At 41.7% G+C, this 16216-nt stretch overlaps 1 non-coding gene across 1 annotated transcript; it reads right to left on the bottom strand.

Moving 5' to 3' along the window:
* Positions 1-1551: 1551 nt before the first annotated feature.
* Positions 1552-4930, bottom strand: LOC149514299 (25S ribosomal RNA). Its single transcript, XR_016328880.1, has one exon. It is a non-coding gene; the product is annotated as a 25S ribosomal RNA (ribosomal RNA).
* Between the last annotated feature and the right edge of the window lie 11286 nt (positions 4931-16216).

The following is a 16216-nucleotide window of genomic DNA, read 5'->3' as shown; positions in this document are numbered from 1 at the left end:
AGGGGTACTCTTGAGTCAAAGAGCAATTCTAGTTCTAGTGGGATAGGGTCCAATTGCTAGAGGGACAAAGTTTTGAGGCCTACTGAAAGCCCAAATCATGGGGAAATATCCCAGAATAGTGGTACAAGCAGTGATTAAGACTCTAAAGGCTTAGGCATGGTGTTTAAGTTTGGCAAAATTAAGCCATGCCAAGGTGTGGGCACTAGTAAGCACTTAGATGAGTTTACAAGCCATAAAAGTGGCACTGACATAGCAAAGGTATGAAGATGTGCTTGAACTCTCCTATTGCTTGGTCATGGTATGCATGGCGTATGGCCCACCTAGGATACCTGTGCTTGGTATGTGGCCTAATGTGTACTGGTGGTGTTCAATGGAGCTGCCTATAGTAAGGGCCAACATGTGTTGATAGTGGTCGAAGCATATGTTAAGACCAAGGGTCAATATGTCCTGATAGTGGTTGAGGCATGTGCACTTGTCATGGTTTGCAAGCTGGTTTAGGCCCAGGGGTTCTCTTTGAGTTGAAGAACAATTCTAGTTTTAGCGAGATAGGGTGTGATAGCTAGGAAGACCTAGCCTTGAGGCCTACTAGAGGCCTAGGTCACGAGGATCTAGCCCAGAATAGTGGTATGGGTAGTGATCTAGACTCCAAAGACTCAAGAAAAGTGTTTAGGTTTGGCAAAATTGAGCCAGGCCTCAGTACGAGTGCTAGCGAGTGATGCATAAGGACATGCTTAGACTTAAATGCTAGCATTGTTAATCAAGGTGTGAGCACACGGTCAAACCTAGGTGCAAGCTTACCTAAACATAGTCCTAAGAAGATCAGTTTTATGGGCTTCAAGAAGACCCAATACTGTAACACAATCTTTGACAAGCTAGAATTATGCTAAGCACTTAAGTTTTGCAAGTTGACTTAGGTAGACAGAATCAATTCCCTATCCAAGGCCAGACAGAGTTTGGTTAAGACCAGAGCTTATGACACATGCATTGAGCACCATTTTGTGTTGATGGCAATTAAGGGGTGGACAAGTGGTTATAGTGGAAGGTTACGATACACACGCCACACCAAGTGCCAGCATCTGCCAAAAAGATGTCCAAGGCAACAACCCACCCTAAGTGTCAGCATCTACCAAAAAGGTGTTTGAGGCAACAACCCACACCAAGGGCCCACATGTGCCAATAGTGGTTAAGTCAAGTGCCCGCACCAAGTGCCAACATTTAATGATGTTGTCCAAGGTTACTTCTTGAACTTAGAGACTAGTATTTGTTAATGGTGTTTGAAGGAACAATGGGCCATCATCTGCTAATAGTGTTGGATGCAATTGCCCATATAAACTAAGGTTTAGATGCTATCGATGGCATGTGGGTAGAATCGATCTAAGGGCCAACGTGGGATGATGGAGTTCAAGGAAAGTGCCAGCCCATCCTTGTAACAAATACCAAGGGCATTTAATTATCAAATTGGTTGCAATGGAGAACACCATTCATCCTCAACTCCAAAAGGGTGTAGTGTAAAAAAATGAAGTGAAAAGACTTCGGTGGGTGGGATGAGGGATGAATCAAAGCAACAAAGGGCTAAATCTTAGTGGATTGTGGCAGCAAGGCCACTCTACCACTTAAAATACCCTATCACATACTTAAGTCATTGGTAAATGATTCTACCTACCACTCAGTGGGAATTGAGCTCTAAGAAAGCCTATGTGGATTGTTTACCTTAGGGGTTGCACCTATGGCATGTACCTTTGGGGGTCATGGGCCTTTACTGTGTGTTGGCAATCAAGTGATGAGCACATATATCTCTTCTTGTCTAGATTTTAACTTAGAGGCATTCAGTCATAATCTAATGAACGATAGCTTCATGCCACTAGTTTTTAACCAAGCACGGTAACCAATTGTGCGAATCAATAGTTTCACTTGTACTATGTTGAATTACCATTGTGACGCTGCCAGCAGTATGGTAAAACTAACCTATTTCATGATAGTCTAAACCTAGCTCTCATTCATTATTAGTGGGTGAACAATCCAACACTTGGTGAATTTTGGTTCATAATGATAGGAAAAGCCAACATCAAAGGATAAAAAAGCAACATTGCTAGAATGCTTGGCTACCCCAAGCCATTTATCCCTGTGGTAGCTTTTTTGACACCTCTAACTTCAAATTCTAAAGGTCTAAAAGATTGATAGGTCACACTTTTATAGATCGTATTCATACTAGAAATTAGAATCAAACGAGGTTTTACCCTTTTGTTCTACATGAGATTTTTGTTCTCTTTGAGCTTATCTTAGGACACCTACATTATCTTTTAACAAAAGTGCCACCCCAACCAAACTCCCCACCTGACAATGTCTTTCACCTGATTGATTGACTGAGGCTGGCCTTAGGTAAAAAAGAAGGGGTTGTGCTTTACCTCCAATTCATGAAATAAGTAAAATAACATTAAAAGTAGTGGTATTTCAATTTCTCTGAGGACTCCCACTTATCCTACACCTCTCAAGTCATTTCACAAAGTTGGACTAGAGTCATGCTCAGTAGGGTCTTCTTTCCTTACAGATTTTACCAAGCCTATTTGTTTGGCTATGGTTTCGTTGAATAATAGACAAGGATAGTGGAAATCTCATTAATCCATTCATGCGTGTCACTAATTAGATGATGAGGCATTTGGCTACCTTAAGCAAGTCATAGTTACTCCCACCATTTGTCCACGTTTGGTTGAATTTCTTCACTTTGACATTCAAAGCACTGGGCTAAAATCACATTACATGAGCATCTGTAGGGACCATCACAACATTTTTTTAATTAAATAGTAAGATTCCCCTTGTCCATATCAGTTTTAAGTCAACTATTTATTACAATGGAAAGGCCCTTGAATGAGTCGTTCGTAATCCATCCCTGACCGACACATGGTGACCCACTCTCATCGTGGGAGTAGGTCGAGCAATGCATTGGCACCAATAGGTTCAAGATTGGGACTCCCATCCCTAGCTCTTAGAGTTAATCCTTTTCCTAAGGTTATGATCCATTTTACTAACTTCCCTTGCCTACATTATTCCATTAACCATAAGCTATTCACCTTGGAGACCTGATATAGTTATGAGTATGACCAGGCATAGATGGCACTCAGTCCTTTGGGTTTTCAAATGCCATTGAGGGTGCACTAGACACCATGTGATGTGCGATGCTTTTTTAGCTACTGGACCCTACCTCTGACTAAGCTATTTCCAAGGTGGATAGGGCATTAAATAGAAAAGATAACACTTCTTAAGGCCTTCACTGATGTCTTTAGACTTTTTAATGTTTGTCATCAAACACAACATCTTAGTTCAAGAATTTTAACTTGATTCCCTTTTGAAGCTCATGCTAGATGCGCTATCAAATGGGCTTCCCCCATCTCTTAAGATCGATTAACCCATGTGTAAGCACCGTTTACATGGAACCATTCCCCTTTTCAGCCTTAAAAGTTCTCTTTTGAATATTTTCTACTATCATCAAGATCTACACTAATAGCCACTATGCCCAGCCTCTTACCCTAGGTTTTACAATGACCACCATGTCCTTCTACTCATTAGGGCCTGGCCCTTACCCCAACAACTTGGTATACGTCGTGTGCTTAATCGCCATCCATTTTTAGGGCTAGTTGATTTGTAGGTTAGTTGTTACACACTTTTTAATGGATTTCAACTTCCATGACCACCATCTTACTATCTTAATCGACTAACACCTTTTATGGGTTCTATATTAGCATACAATTGGTCATCGTAACTTGGCTTCCAATTCATCTCGCATTGCTAGTTCTACTTACAAAAAATGGCCCACTTGGAGCTCTCAATTTCATATAGTGGCTCAACAAAGTAGCTATGATGTCCTACCTATTTAAAGTTTGAGAATAGGTTAAGGGCGTTGTGCTTCTGAAGCCTCTAATCATTGGCTTTACCTAATAAAACTCATTAAGGGCTCCAGCTATCCTAAGGAAAACTTTACAGGGAGCCGACTACTAGACAGTTCAACTAATCTTTCACCCCTATACCTAAGTTAAATGAATGATTTGCATGTTAGTATCACTGCGAGCCTCCATTAGAGTTTCTTCTGGTTTGCCCTACTCAAGCATAGTTCATTATCTTTTGAGTCTCAATCGACATGCTCACACTCGAACTCTTCATAAAAGATCAAGGTCAATCAGTGGTGCACCCACGAGGGATCTCACCAATCAGTTCCTTGCACCTTATGGGTTTTTTAACCCATTGACTCATACACATGTTAGACTCCTTGGTCCATGTTTCAAGATGGGTTGGATAGGGAGCCTACAAGATGATGTCAAAAGCATGCCAGTGTCAAGGCATGACAAGATGGCACATGCTACAATTCATGATCATAAAGATGACATCTCTGTAGGGATATCGAAAGCTCAAGCTTGGGCCACCATTATGACCTGTGTCAGTCCATGCCTTAAGCCGATCAGTGGACCAACTTTCATTGTTCCACATTTGGTTGGAGAGCATTATCGACCCTTATCCACTTTCCTCTTGACAATTTCAAGCACTCTTTGACTCTTTTTTGAAAGTCCTTTTCATATTTCCTTTGTAGTACATGTTTGATATTAGTTTCTCACCTATATTCAACCTTGGACAAAATTTACTACCCAATTAGGGCTACATTTGCAAACAACTTGACTCACAGATAGTGCATTGTGGTACGATAAGGTTCAAGCACAACAAGGCTCTCAAGCTCTCTAGCATCCCTTTTTAAGGGACTTAGGCCTAGTCCACCACTGAGGATGCTTCTCCAGATAACAATTTGAATGCCAAGGGCATCTAATTCTCAAGTTGGGCTATTCTTGATTTGCTTACCATTACTAAGGGAATCCTGGTAAGTTTCTTTTCCTCCATTTATTGACATGATTAAACTTAGTGGGTGATCCTACTTGACTTGGGGTCATGATGTGAGCATCGACTAAGTGATACGAGGGCTTCAATAGGGTCTGGATGGACAATAAGTGTGTGTCACCAAAGACAATGAATGCCAGAAGCTTTACCACCAATGGTCATGGCACTATAGTTAGTCTGGGGCTGCATGCTAGTGGAAAAGTTCAAGTTTGACCCCAACAGTTTGAACAACTCAATCCAAAACCACCTTATGAATCACCTATCCTGATCACTAACAATGGTTTGTGGTACTCGCTAGAACTTTACCACATTTTTTATGAACAAATGGGTTGCCTCCTTAGTTGGGCACTCCTTAGTTGCTGGAAGGAAAGTCCTTTACATAGAAAATCTATCCACCACTACCATAATGCTACCAAACCCATCCACCTTGAGTAGATTGACTATGAAATCCAAGTGACACTCTCCTATGGTCAGTCTAGTATGGGCAAAAGCTTCAAGAGACTGATTGGTGGCTTAAGCTCTACTTTGTCCTACTGGTACACAAGATAGGTTTTCAAATAGGCCTTAACATCATCATTCATGTGCGGCTAGTAGTATTGATCCCTTAGTAAGGCTAAGGTGTGGTGCATAACTTGGTGACCAACTAACTTCAAATCATGGCACTCTTGCATCATTTTCCTACAGAGTTTCCCATGCTGTGGCACAAACAACTAACTACACTTGGTGTACAATAAATCATCCTGCAGCCAAAACTATCTAGTCATACCTTACCTAGCATGTTCGATGAGAGTTTTTGCTATAAGATTGTGCAATAGCCCTTCTCTGATGCATGGCACCAAGGACCCTTCTGGTTGGCTAATGGTAATAAGGCTTGCCTTTCGACTGAAGGCATCAACCATTATGTTTGCATCCCCGGGCTTATACTTTAACTTGTATTTAAATTCTGTAAGGAAGTCTTACCAGTGGGCTTGCTTGAGGGATAGTTTCTTTTATGTCTGAAAGTAATAGGTTGTGTTAGCACAAAGACTTGGAATAAACCAAAAGGGGGGTGAATTGGTTTTAATAAAATTTTCAAAGATAATATTCAATAACCACAAATTATTAAAACAGATAAGCACAATAGATGAATATAAACAAGAGATAGAGTTAGAGAATTTAACACCAAGATTTATAGAGGTTCGATCCTTTCTTAGGCATCTACATCCTCTCCCTTAGCCTTTCCTACTAAGGAGTTCAATCCACTATTTGATGAAGATTACAACTAAGCTTTCACAAAGCTTTACAAACTCAACAACATACACTCTTAAGGGTTATCCTCCCCCTTAAGCTTACACACTCACAATACAAAAAATTTAGAAGTGTTTGGCAAACTTTAAGAACCTCACAAAGGCTAGGTGTTTGCTAAGTTGAAGTACACAAATGTATAGATAAGAAAGTAGAGAAACACTTATATGAATTCTACATTTTTTCTCTTTTTACAGTTTTGAATGCTTGAGTAGATTGGTAGGTGAATAGAAATAAGTTTCTTTAGCTCTTGTTGCTCTTGGTCTATAGTGGAATGCTTGATTTATAGTTAGGAAGAAGTTGAGAGCTGTTGGATTGCAGTTAATGTTGCAAACCTGTAAAAATTTTGGACAAAAAATAGTGTTGGGAGTTTCAGGCCTTCAGGGGATCAATTGGTTCATGTTTGAGAAAGCTCGATTTTGTGCCTACTTTTCCTTACCCGATTGATCCTTTGCTTCAAGGATTGATCTATTCTTTTAGGTGATTGATCCCTTATGTGGGGGGATCGATCTTTTTTCTAAGTTTCCATACTTGGGGATATTCTGTTTGAACAATCGATCGATCTCTTTAAGAGGGGATTGATCCCTTACCTTAGGTGATCGATCCTCTATGTGAGGGGATCGATCTTTTTTTTGGAAAATTGCATAAAAAAAGCATTCTGTATGAAAAAGTGATCGATCCCTTAAATGATGAGATCGATCCATTCTACTAACCAATCAATCCCTACAGGGAGGGGATCGATCAATTTTTACCAAATCTTGACAACTTTCGATTCTGGTTGAAAATAGGATAGATCCCTTTTGCTAGGGGATCGTTCTGGTAATGGAGGGGATCAATCCCTTCCCTGAGGGGACCGATTCCTTCTATCAAAACTTGCATAAATCTTGTTTTATTCTGAGATTTTGAGTTGTTTTGGTTCTCAAATAAATTTTGGTAAGATAGAAGGGTGGAAAAATGTTCAATTTAAGCTTAGACAAGATTGAAACAAGTTTGGTAAATTTTTATTTTGTCAAATCAAAATTCTTAATCAATTCAAGGCCAATAGGTTACAACATTGTCGATTTTGACCACAAACCTCAACTTTAATAGGTAGTGCCACCAAGTGTGCAAGTAATGCACCACTGATGTTATCTCATTCTCTTAGACCCTGTATCTATGCTTAACCTCATTAAGCTTTTGACTCTCGAATGCAATCAAATGGTTCTCTTGCATCAGCATGCCCTTAATTGCAAAGTTTGATGCATCCGTATGCACCTTACATGGTTTGGCATGGTCTGGTAAGGCTAAGACTAGTTCTTTAATTATTACCCACTACAACTGATCAAAAGGTTACTAGCATTTAGGGCTCCAGTCCCACACTCTCCCCTTCTTGATTAAGTTAATCAATGGTGTGGTAATGGATTAGTGGCCTTTGATAAGGCATTGGTAGTTGTTAACAAACCCAACAAATGATTTTAGCTCAATGATCTTGGCTGGCAATTCCTAATCTAGAATTGCATGGACCTAGCTAGCATCCATGTGATCTTGCCACCTTCCACTATGTGGCCTAAAAATGGTACCTCTCACTGGGCAAATGAGTAGTTCTCTCTTAGATGACAGCGTACTAGGAAACTATGGTGGCATCATATTGCTAAAGGTCTCCAATAGCTCTAACACTTCCAAGGGGATGTCAAATTCTAGCTCATTAGAGTTTATCATGCTTTAGGGCAGCCAAGAAGGTGTCTTCATACCTACTCACCACCTTGGCAAATTGAATGGCCATTAGCACCCTAATCCAAAGCCTAGACTCTTGCCTCAATGGTACAAGGCATTAGCATTAGTGCATCCAAAATGCAAATGCAATTGGCAAAAGGCATAAGGAGGGCATTAATCTGAACAAAGAAATCTAAACCAACCATAAACTAACAACCATCTAAGGGTATTACCTCAATGGTCTCATTGTTTTTCCAATCCATAAGTTATAGCTTTACCCCATGTGCCACAATAATGGTTGAGACCTTTTTAAAGTTGACTACCTTGATGCTAGTAGTTCCCTTATGCATTTTTAGGCTAAGTTTCTAGGCTTCATCACTAGATATGAACAAATGTGAAGTTCCTGTGTTTACCAGAGCATTCACTTCCTTGCTTGCAACTAATAGATCCATATACATTAGTCCCTTTTACTTATAACTCCTTTTACCTTAGACTACATTGAACATAATTGAGCCAAGCTTTAAAGTCTCCCTTTCTGGCACCTCATTTGACCTTTTGTGTATGGTAGCCAGCTTGCCCTTCTTAGGGCAATCTTATGCTACATGTGGTCCTCTACATAAAAAGTAAAAGATCAACTCCCGATCTCTCCTAGCCTTCCACTTCCCTACTGGTGGCCTTCTCTAGCCATCATTAGCTAAATAGTCTCGTTCCCCATCTTTGGCTTACTAGTCACAGTCTTCACCCTTAAACTGTCATTATTGGTCTCTCTTGCCCTTCCTCTTCCCTTTCCCCTTAGGCTTGGAAGACTCAAACTTGTTCTATGGCTTAAACTCCACCAAAGACTCAGCGGTAGTCATGGCTTTAGGTAGATCACGAACTCCTCATCTTTGCAGTTCATGCTTCACCCACGGCTTGAGTCCATCCATAAAGGTGAAAAGACCCTCAGTCCCACTGAAATATAAAATCTATAATATCAATTCAAAGAACTTTTGGGCATACTCATGTATCTCACCTTGCAAAGCAAGCCAACGTAACTTTGCATGTGCTTCATCATTGGTCTACTCAGGGTAGAACTGCTCCCTGAATTCCTTTGGAAATTCCCTCTAGGTTCCAATCAAGGCACCACTATGCCTCACATCATCACACTTATTCCTCCACTATAACAAGGCAATATCAGTAAGATACACAAAGTGGTGTTTACTTTAGTGGCATCATCCTATATTCCCATAGCTTGAAATTACTGGTCCATCCCTCATAGAAAGTTGTCCACTTCCTTAGTAGCCTTGGTCGCTTGAACTCCTTAGGCTTAGGGACATCCACACAGGGCCTAAGCATTCTAGCAAGTATGCCATTCCCAAAGGTTGTTTTGCAAGTAGTGAGCTCCCTCTTAAGCTCCTCCATTTCCTTATGCATGGTCTCCATTAGGGCCTCCAAGGCTTCATTCTATTGGGCAAACATGTTGATGGTTTGGTTTAGAGTAGCTTGCATCTCACCTTTGAGCACCTTCTCCACAGAGTCAAAATCTTCAATGTGAGTCTCCACCTTGTCAAGCTTCTCCTTCGCATCAGTCATTGTCACCTTCACCTTGGCTAACTACTCATCCATGGTAGACCAAATGTCCCTCAAACTAGCATTCTTACCCTTTTTGTGGCCTTACTTCTAGGCCTCTGGTTGTTCACTAGCAACATTGCTTTTAGATGCCATTTCTTCGAACACCTTGGGTGTGACCTGAACACAACCTCCAAGCATGACCTACTATAATACCAACTATCATGGGTTTTGGTCTTAAGATAGACTCCATGTAGCCTTAGATTAGGAATGGACTCCGTATGCCTAAGTCAACCTATGAAACAAGCGTGCGAGCAAAAAAACAACATCAAAAGGCAAAAATGCAAGCTTAAGAACTCAAGGGAATTTAGAATGCTTTGTATATTACTTAGTGGTGAAATATTATAAATTGGGTGGGGTTACCCTTTATTCATAGTTGAGGCCCTAGCTTTGGTATGTTAGTTCCTAATATCAAGGGATTACACTTTCAAATTCAAAAATATAGATTACAAATTACATCCCTGATCTTAGGGTTTAACTATATCCTTTTATGTGTGCTGTAGATCTTAGATGTTTCTAGATGCTTTTGGGTTGGCAACACTTTCTCGGACTCACTTGGGTACGGTGTAGGCATGTTATAGACATGGTTTTGGCGCTGTAGCCAAGACTAATTGATGAAAAATGGTTTGGATGCATCTGCCAAGATTATTGCATGAACCCCTACCACTATCTTTGGTGCTTAAGCCTTGGCCACCGATGAGCAGTCCTTAGCTCCTAGTGTGCTTGCCCAAAGCATGACACACAGGCTTGGTGAGGCTAAGGCATTTTTTATATTGATAAGAATGGACCACAAGATTGCGAAATACTCAAAAGACTTGGCTAGACCAAGCTCGTGACTACTGCTTCTGCTTGCATGACCCCAGGGAATCATTACTCGATTCAAGGATTTGGTTTAGGGTCTGGGTTAACATCAACTGTAGGCACAGGCTTAAGCTTGGCATAGCTAAGCCTTTTTATGTATGCGTACCAACTGGTCAAGGCCATGGGCTTCTACGAGTCACCGAAGCAACCAATCATCGAACAACATGGCCAAAAAGCATGTATGGCCTAGATTTTACTCTGGAGACATTACCATGGATGTACGTAATGATAGGTCTATCATGAGCACTTACTCCCCCTGTGAAGGGGAGAGGGAGGCCCGAAAGCCACCCTTTAAAGAGCATGAGAGATTTTATAGATATGCTAGCAGTAGACATTAAAGTGTCTAAAATGGGGACATTTCTTTTAAAGAAGCATATCCTACACCAAGGGTTTGCAACTGTTGATAGTGGTCGAGGCATGTGCCTATACCAGGTCCAGATTGTACCAATGTTGATCAAAAAATATGCCCTCACCAAGGGCTAGCATGTGCTGATGGTGGTTAAGGTAGGTGCCCATACCAAAAGCTAACTTATGCTGATGGTGGTTGAGGTAGGTGCTCATATCAAAGGCTAGCTTATGCTGATGATGGTTGAGGCATGTGCTGATAATGGTCAAGGCCTTGGCTAAAGTTTGATACTAAGCCCTGGTGCACATGTTAGATGTCATGGTCAGGCCCTAATGCTTTGGTGTTGCCATGATTGACTTGAACTGAGCAGCAGACAAGGCCTTTTGGTCTGGCCAGTGGTCTTGGAACTGTGTATGGGTAGTGTAAGCCTTAGAACATATTGATAATGTGTGTAGGCAGTGTGAGCCCTAATCTCCAAGATGCATGGGTAAGTGCGAGCCAGTGGGTGGATGCCTTAGAGCTAGATAGCCAGTTGGGTGCTATTGGTCAAAGCCATGCATGGGTACCCTTAAGTGGGTTAGTGGCACAATGAGTAGAACTTGAAAATTATGGTGGCTAAGAGACAAGTCACTAGGCCCTAAGTTGGTTGAAAAAAAGGCCCCGAGATGGCTAGGGAGAAAAGTGTCCCCATTTCAGATAGTCGTATAGTTTCTAGTAGGATGGCTAGGAAAGCTCTTATGCTCTTTATAAGGGATGACTGGTGTCAACTCCCCACCTCTCTCTTGGCTAGTGGACAGCAGAAGGGCTAGCTAGTTGGAAGAGAGCTACTGCTAGGCATATATGGTATCTAAGTGGGTGGACATCATCAAGTCATAAATGTGGCATGGTGTCTCCTCAGGAATGGTAAATCCAAGGATGCTTAAAGCTGATAGGCCTCATATCACACCTTTGCATTGAACTATAGGGTTAGGTAGTAGCATTCACTATGGCCCTTAATTTACCATCCTTGAGCTAGAAGGATCATGAGATGGTGATTATGTATGAGGGATACCATTGGGCCTAAGGGATGAGCTGACTAGTAGATAGGTGCACTATCAAACCCTTGTGGTCAATCAGTAAAGGTGTGATGCAAGCGGGTAGCACATTTGAGTTCCCTGAGACAAGATGGGCATGATGTCAGGTATCCATCATGTGTGCGAATAGCCTAAAATGAGGCTAAAAGTTGAGGCCTTGAGATATGAGTTTCATTAGACGAGATAAGCCTAGTATGGCTTGCAATTGATTGCTGACTAGCATTAGTGTTATCCCTTTAAGTTCTTGGCATAAAAGCTTACATATGATGCAAGTGAGCTTAATGTTGGGTTTTCACCATGCCATAATGAGATAATATCACAAGAATCGGGGCTATGAGCCCTTATGTGCTAGGTGGGCTAGTACTTGGGGCCTTAATGTTGAAAAGTGAGGATGAGTGCTTGGGACCACCATAAAAATTGTAGGCTGATGAGATAAAGGGAGTAAGGTTCCTCCCTATTAAGTTTGGGAATGATGTGTGTGACCTTACGGGGTTTAAGCTAGGAAGAGCTCATGAGTTTGTAGCTTGAAGGATCGAAAATGATATGTCCATGGAGAATTGGACTTGAAAAAGGCTAACCCTAACTAAGAGTAGTCTTGGTTACACATGGACATATGGTTTCTATTTAAGGAATGCACAGCCTATCACAAGTGGGTATCAAAGCCATGTGTAGCTCAATAGTGGGACTAAAGTGGCCCCAGGTGTAGGCATGATAACCTAAAATTGATGTGGTGCTAAGCTTATGAAGAGCTATTGATATGAGATAGTGATATAGCGGCTATGTGGGCTTAAAAATGTGCCATTAATGTGTGCTATAGGAAAAATTAGCCTAGGTGGAAGGTCTTTAAGAACGCTCTTAGATGCCAAGCAAAAAGGTATAAGAGTCTACCCCACCTAGCAGATCGTGTTGGTATATGTGGACATGTGATGGCCTTATGGTAGGAAAACCATGGTAAGACCAAAATGCGAAAAGGGCTTACACTATGAAATGGTGTTGAGTAAGGCCATGAGGCCCAAAGCAAGTTTTACCTTAAGGGACATGAGTCATGCATATTGAGATTAGTTACTAACATATGCACTTGTTGCATGGTACAGGTTCCCTAGTAGGGATACTAGCATAGTATTTTGGTTCCAAATGTGGAGCCATTCTGCAGAGGTAGACGAGTTTGAGTTGGCTGAGGATTGAAGCCAAAGGTTTGTAATGGTCAATAGACCATGAGTTTTTATGGTCAAAAGATCACAAGATTATGTCGGTCAGTGGACTATACTTGTGTTGGCCTGGAGATAAGGCCTTATGAGATGTGGTGGTTAATGGACCATGATAGTGTGCAGTTCAGTGAATGAGTAAGAGAGAATTGGCCAGTTGACAAGGCCTTAAGTTGTGTGGGTTAGAGGACTAATTGAGTTGAGCAAAGCTAATGGTATTGGCATTCGAGTTTGCTTTTGATCGATGGACTAGATGAGTTTGAGTATGGCAGAGAAAAGTTGATTGAGTTAAGCCAAATACGGAGTCTTTGAGTAGATGCGGGCAATGGGATAGCCGTAAGTTTGAGTAGGTCAATGGACCTTGAGTTTTGAGTGGGTTGGTGAACCTTAAGATTGAGTCAATCAAGAGACCTTGTGTTTAGAGTTGGATCAGTGGATCTTCAAGCATTAAGTGCACTTTGAGATGCCCTATGAGCTATGCTAGAGTCAAGGCAAACAAATTGTGGAACCATCATGGAGATATGGTTGCATGCAGAGTTGAGTTGATTTCGAGTAAAAGTGAGGGATACTTATGATTTCAAGTAGGTACTGAGCCAAGGCAATGGAGCCTATGAGTTTATTGAGTATGGAATTGAGTTTGAGATAGCAAGCATTAAGGTGTTGATGCAAAGGCGATTGGCTAGAGAGCCACACCTAGAGAGGTGACCTTAGAGGGGTCAAAAAGACCCAAGTTATGAGATGACATGCAATTGACGTAAGCACCACATCCAAAGGGGTTAATCAAAGAGTTGGTATTGTAAGTGTGCAGTTGGTGTGATAGGTCACATCCAGCGAGGTGCACCAATGTATGGTAAAGTTGGTGGTCATTCATTCTACTCAGGGTCATGATTGACTAGGGTGCCTCGAGGTTGCAACATGATGTGATCTTGGGTAAATCAATGTAGTGGCATATATGAGAAATGGATTGAGTCATGATGGTCAAATGTGGAGTCAACATAGAGATGCATTGGAGCTAGGATGAGATCCATCTAGATCGACAATGAATGAGTATTGTGGGTAGAACCTCATGTAATGGAATCTTGACCCAATCCTTGAGGGCGCAAGTGAAAGACATATAAGAATATGTCAATTATGTGCAACAAGAGAGTTGGATGTGATCTTGGCATCAATGAGGGCATCAATATAGTAACTAAGGGAGAGTGTCACAATTAGGCCTTTTTGTGCCTCGATCCTACCATGATTGACCTGAGCTGAGCAATGAATGAGGCCTTATGTCAAGATAGTGGACTTCGAATTGTGTATAGGCAGTGTAAGCCCTAAAACATGTTGCTAATAGTGTGTGCAATTGATGTGAGCCCTAGAACCCAAGATGCATGAGCAAGTGTGAGCCAGCAAGCAGACACTTTGGAGCCAAGTAGCCAGTTGGGTGCTATCAGTTGAAGCCATACGGGGTACCCTCAAGTGGGTTGGTGGAGCAACAAGCAAAATTTGAGAATTATGGTGGCCAAGAGGCAAGTCACTAGGCCCTTAATTGGTTGAGAAAAAGGCCCTAAAATGGTTAAGGAGAAAAATGTCCCCTTTTCAAACAGTTTTATGGTTCTTGGTAGGATAGTTGGGAAAGCTCTTACACTCTTTATAGGGGCACGACTGGTGTCAGCTCTCTACCACCACCTTGGTCAGTGAGTAGGTGGGGCACCTAGCTAGCCTGAAGTGAGCTACTCCTAAGCACATGTGGTGTCTAGGTGCGCAGGCATTATTGAGTCACGAGTGTGGCATGGTGTCTCCTTAGGTCATGGTAAACTCGGGAATGTTTGGGGCTGGTGAGCCTCATATCATGCCTTTGTGTTGAACCATGAGGTTAGGCGATATCATTCTTTCTACCCCTTGGTTTCCCCTCATTAAGCCAAAAGGATTAAGAGATGGTGTTTGCATAGAAGGGCACCATCAAGCCTAAAGGATGAGTGAGCTAGTAGGCAGGCACTCTTCTAGACCCTTATGGCTAATAGATAGAGGTATGCTATGGGTAGGTAGCACACCCAAGTTCCCTAAGGCAGGATGGGTATGATATTAGGTGTCCATCATGCATGCGAGAAGAATAAAAAGAGGCTAAGTGCTAAGGCCTTGAGATACAAGTTTTATGAGATAAGATAAGCCTAGTGCAGCTCGAGGCTAGCCTCTGGCCATCATTGGTGTTGTACCTTCAGGTTCTAGGAATGAGAGCTTGCGTATGATGTGCCCGGACATGGTGTTGGGTTCTCACCATGCCAAACTGAGATAATATCACTAGAACTAGGGCTGTGAGCCTTTATGTGCAAGGTGGGCTACTGCTTGGGACCTTGATTCTTGCAAGTAGAGTGGGTACTCGGGGTACCCTTAGAATCATAGGCTGATGAGATCAAAGGAGTTGGGTTTCTCATTATTGAGTTTGGGAATGATGTGGGCAACCCTAAAAGGTTTGGGCTAGGAAGAGCTCATGAGTTTGCAGCTTGAATGATCGAAAATTATCTATCCATGGAGAGTTGGACTCAAGAAAGGTTGATCTTGACTAAAAGTAGTCTTGGTGCTGCACAAACACATGTTTTCGGTTTAAGGAATACATGGCCTATGACATTGGGCTCGAGCATGTGCTGGTGTTGCATTTTTTTGCCTAAGGCACCATCATTGGAGCATCATTGGAGCATCATTAGAGAACCTAACTGGCAGCATTAGGGGTTCTAGCGATTAGGGGAAGGGGCCGGGGGTGTGCACACATGATGTGCGATGGGTGCTTGTCTTTGGCCCTTATATTGGCCCCCTATCCCCTAAGGAACATGGACAGCTTACACCCTTTAAAAAAGCATAAGAACTTTTATAGGTTTGTAACCAGTAGCCATTAAGAGTCTGAAATGGGATGCTTTTTTCGAATGGCCACAAAATCTTCTACACTTTGATTTTTTTAGCCAAACTGTTTTATGGATGCCAACAAAAATACAAGAATCATGTATACCAATTTTGGGGCCAAAACCCCTTTTAAAAAATTTCAAAAAATATTAAACCATAAAAAATTTTAAAAATTATGAAAAATAAAAAATGAGTCATCCTGCCATGAAACTTCACATGAAGCCTAAAGGGACTGTTATATGAATTTAAAAGCCATAAAAATGGCATTGGGATGGTAGAAATATGAAGAAGTCTCATAACCCACCTACTACCAAAATGTGGTGCACATTATGTGTGGCTTGATCCTAAGATACCTACAAGTGGTGCGTGGCCCAGCATGTGTCGATGAG

This window comes from Durio zibethinus, chromosome 16 (genome assembly GCF_047325235.1).
Source record: "Durio zibethinus cultivar Kanyao isolate XHJ-2024 chromosome 16, ASM4732523v1, whole genome shotgun sequence".
Lineage (NCBI taxonomy): Eukaryota > Viridiplantae > Streptophyta > Magnoliopsida > Malvales > Malvaceae > Durio > Durio zibethinus.
This window is presented reverse-complemented; position numbering and strand designations above follow the sequence as displayed.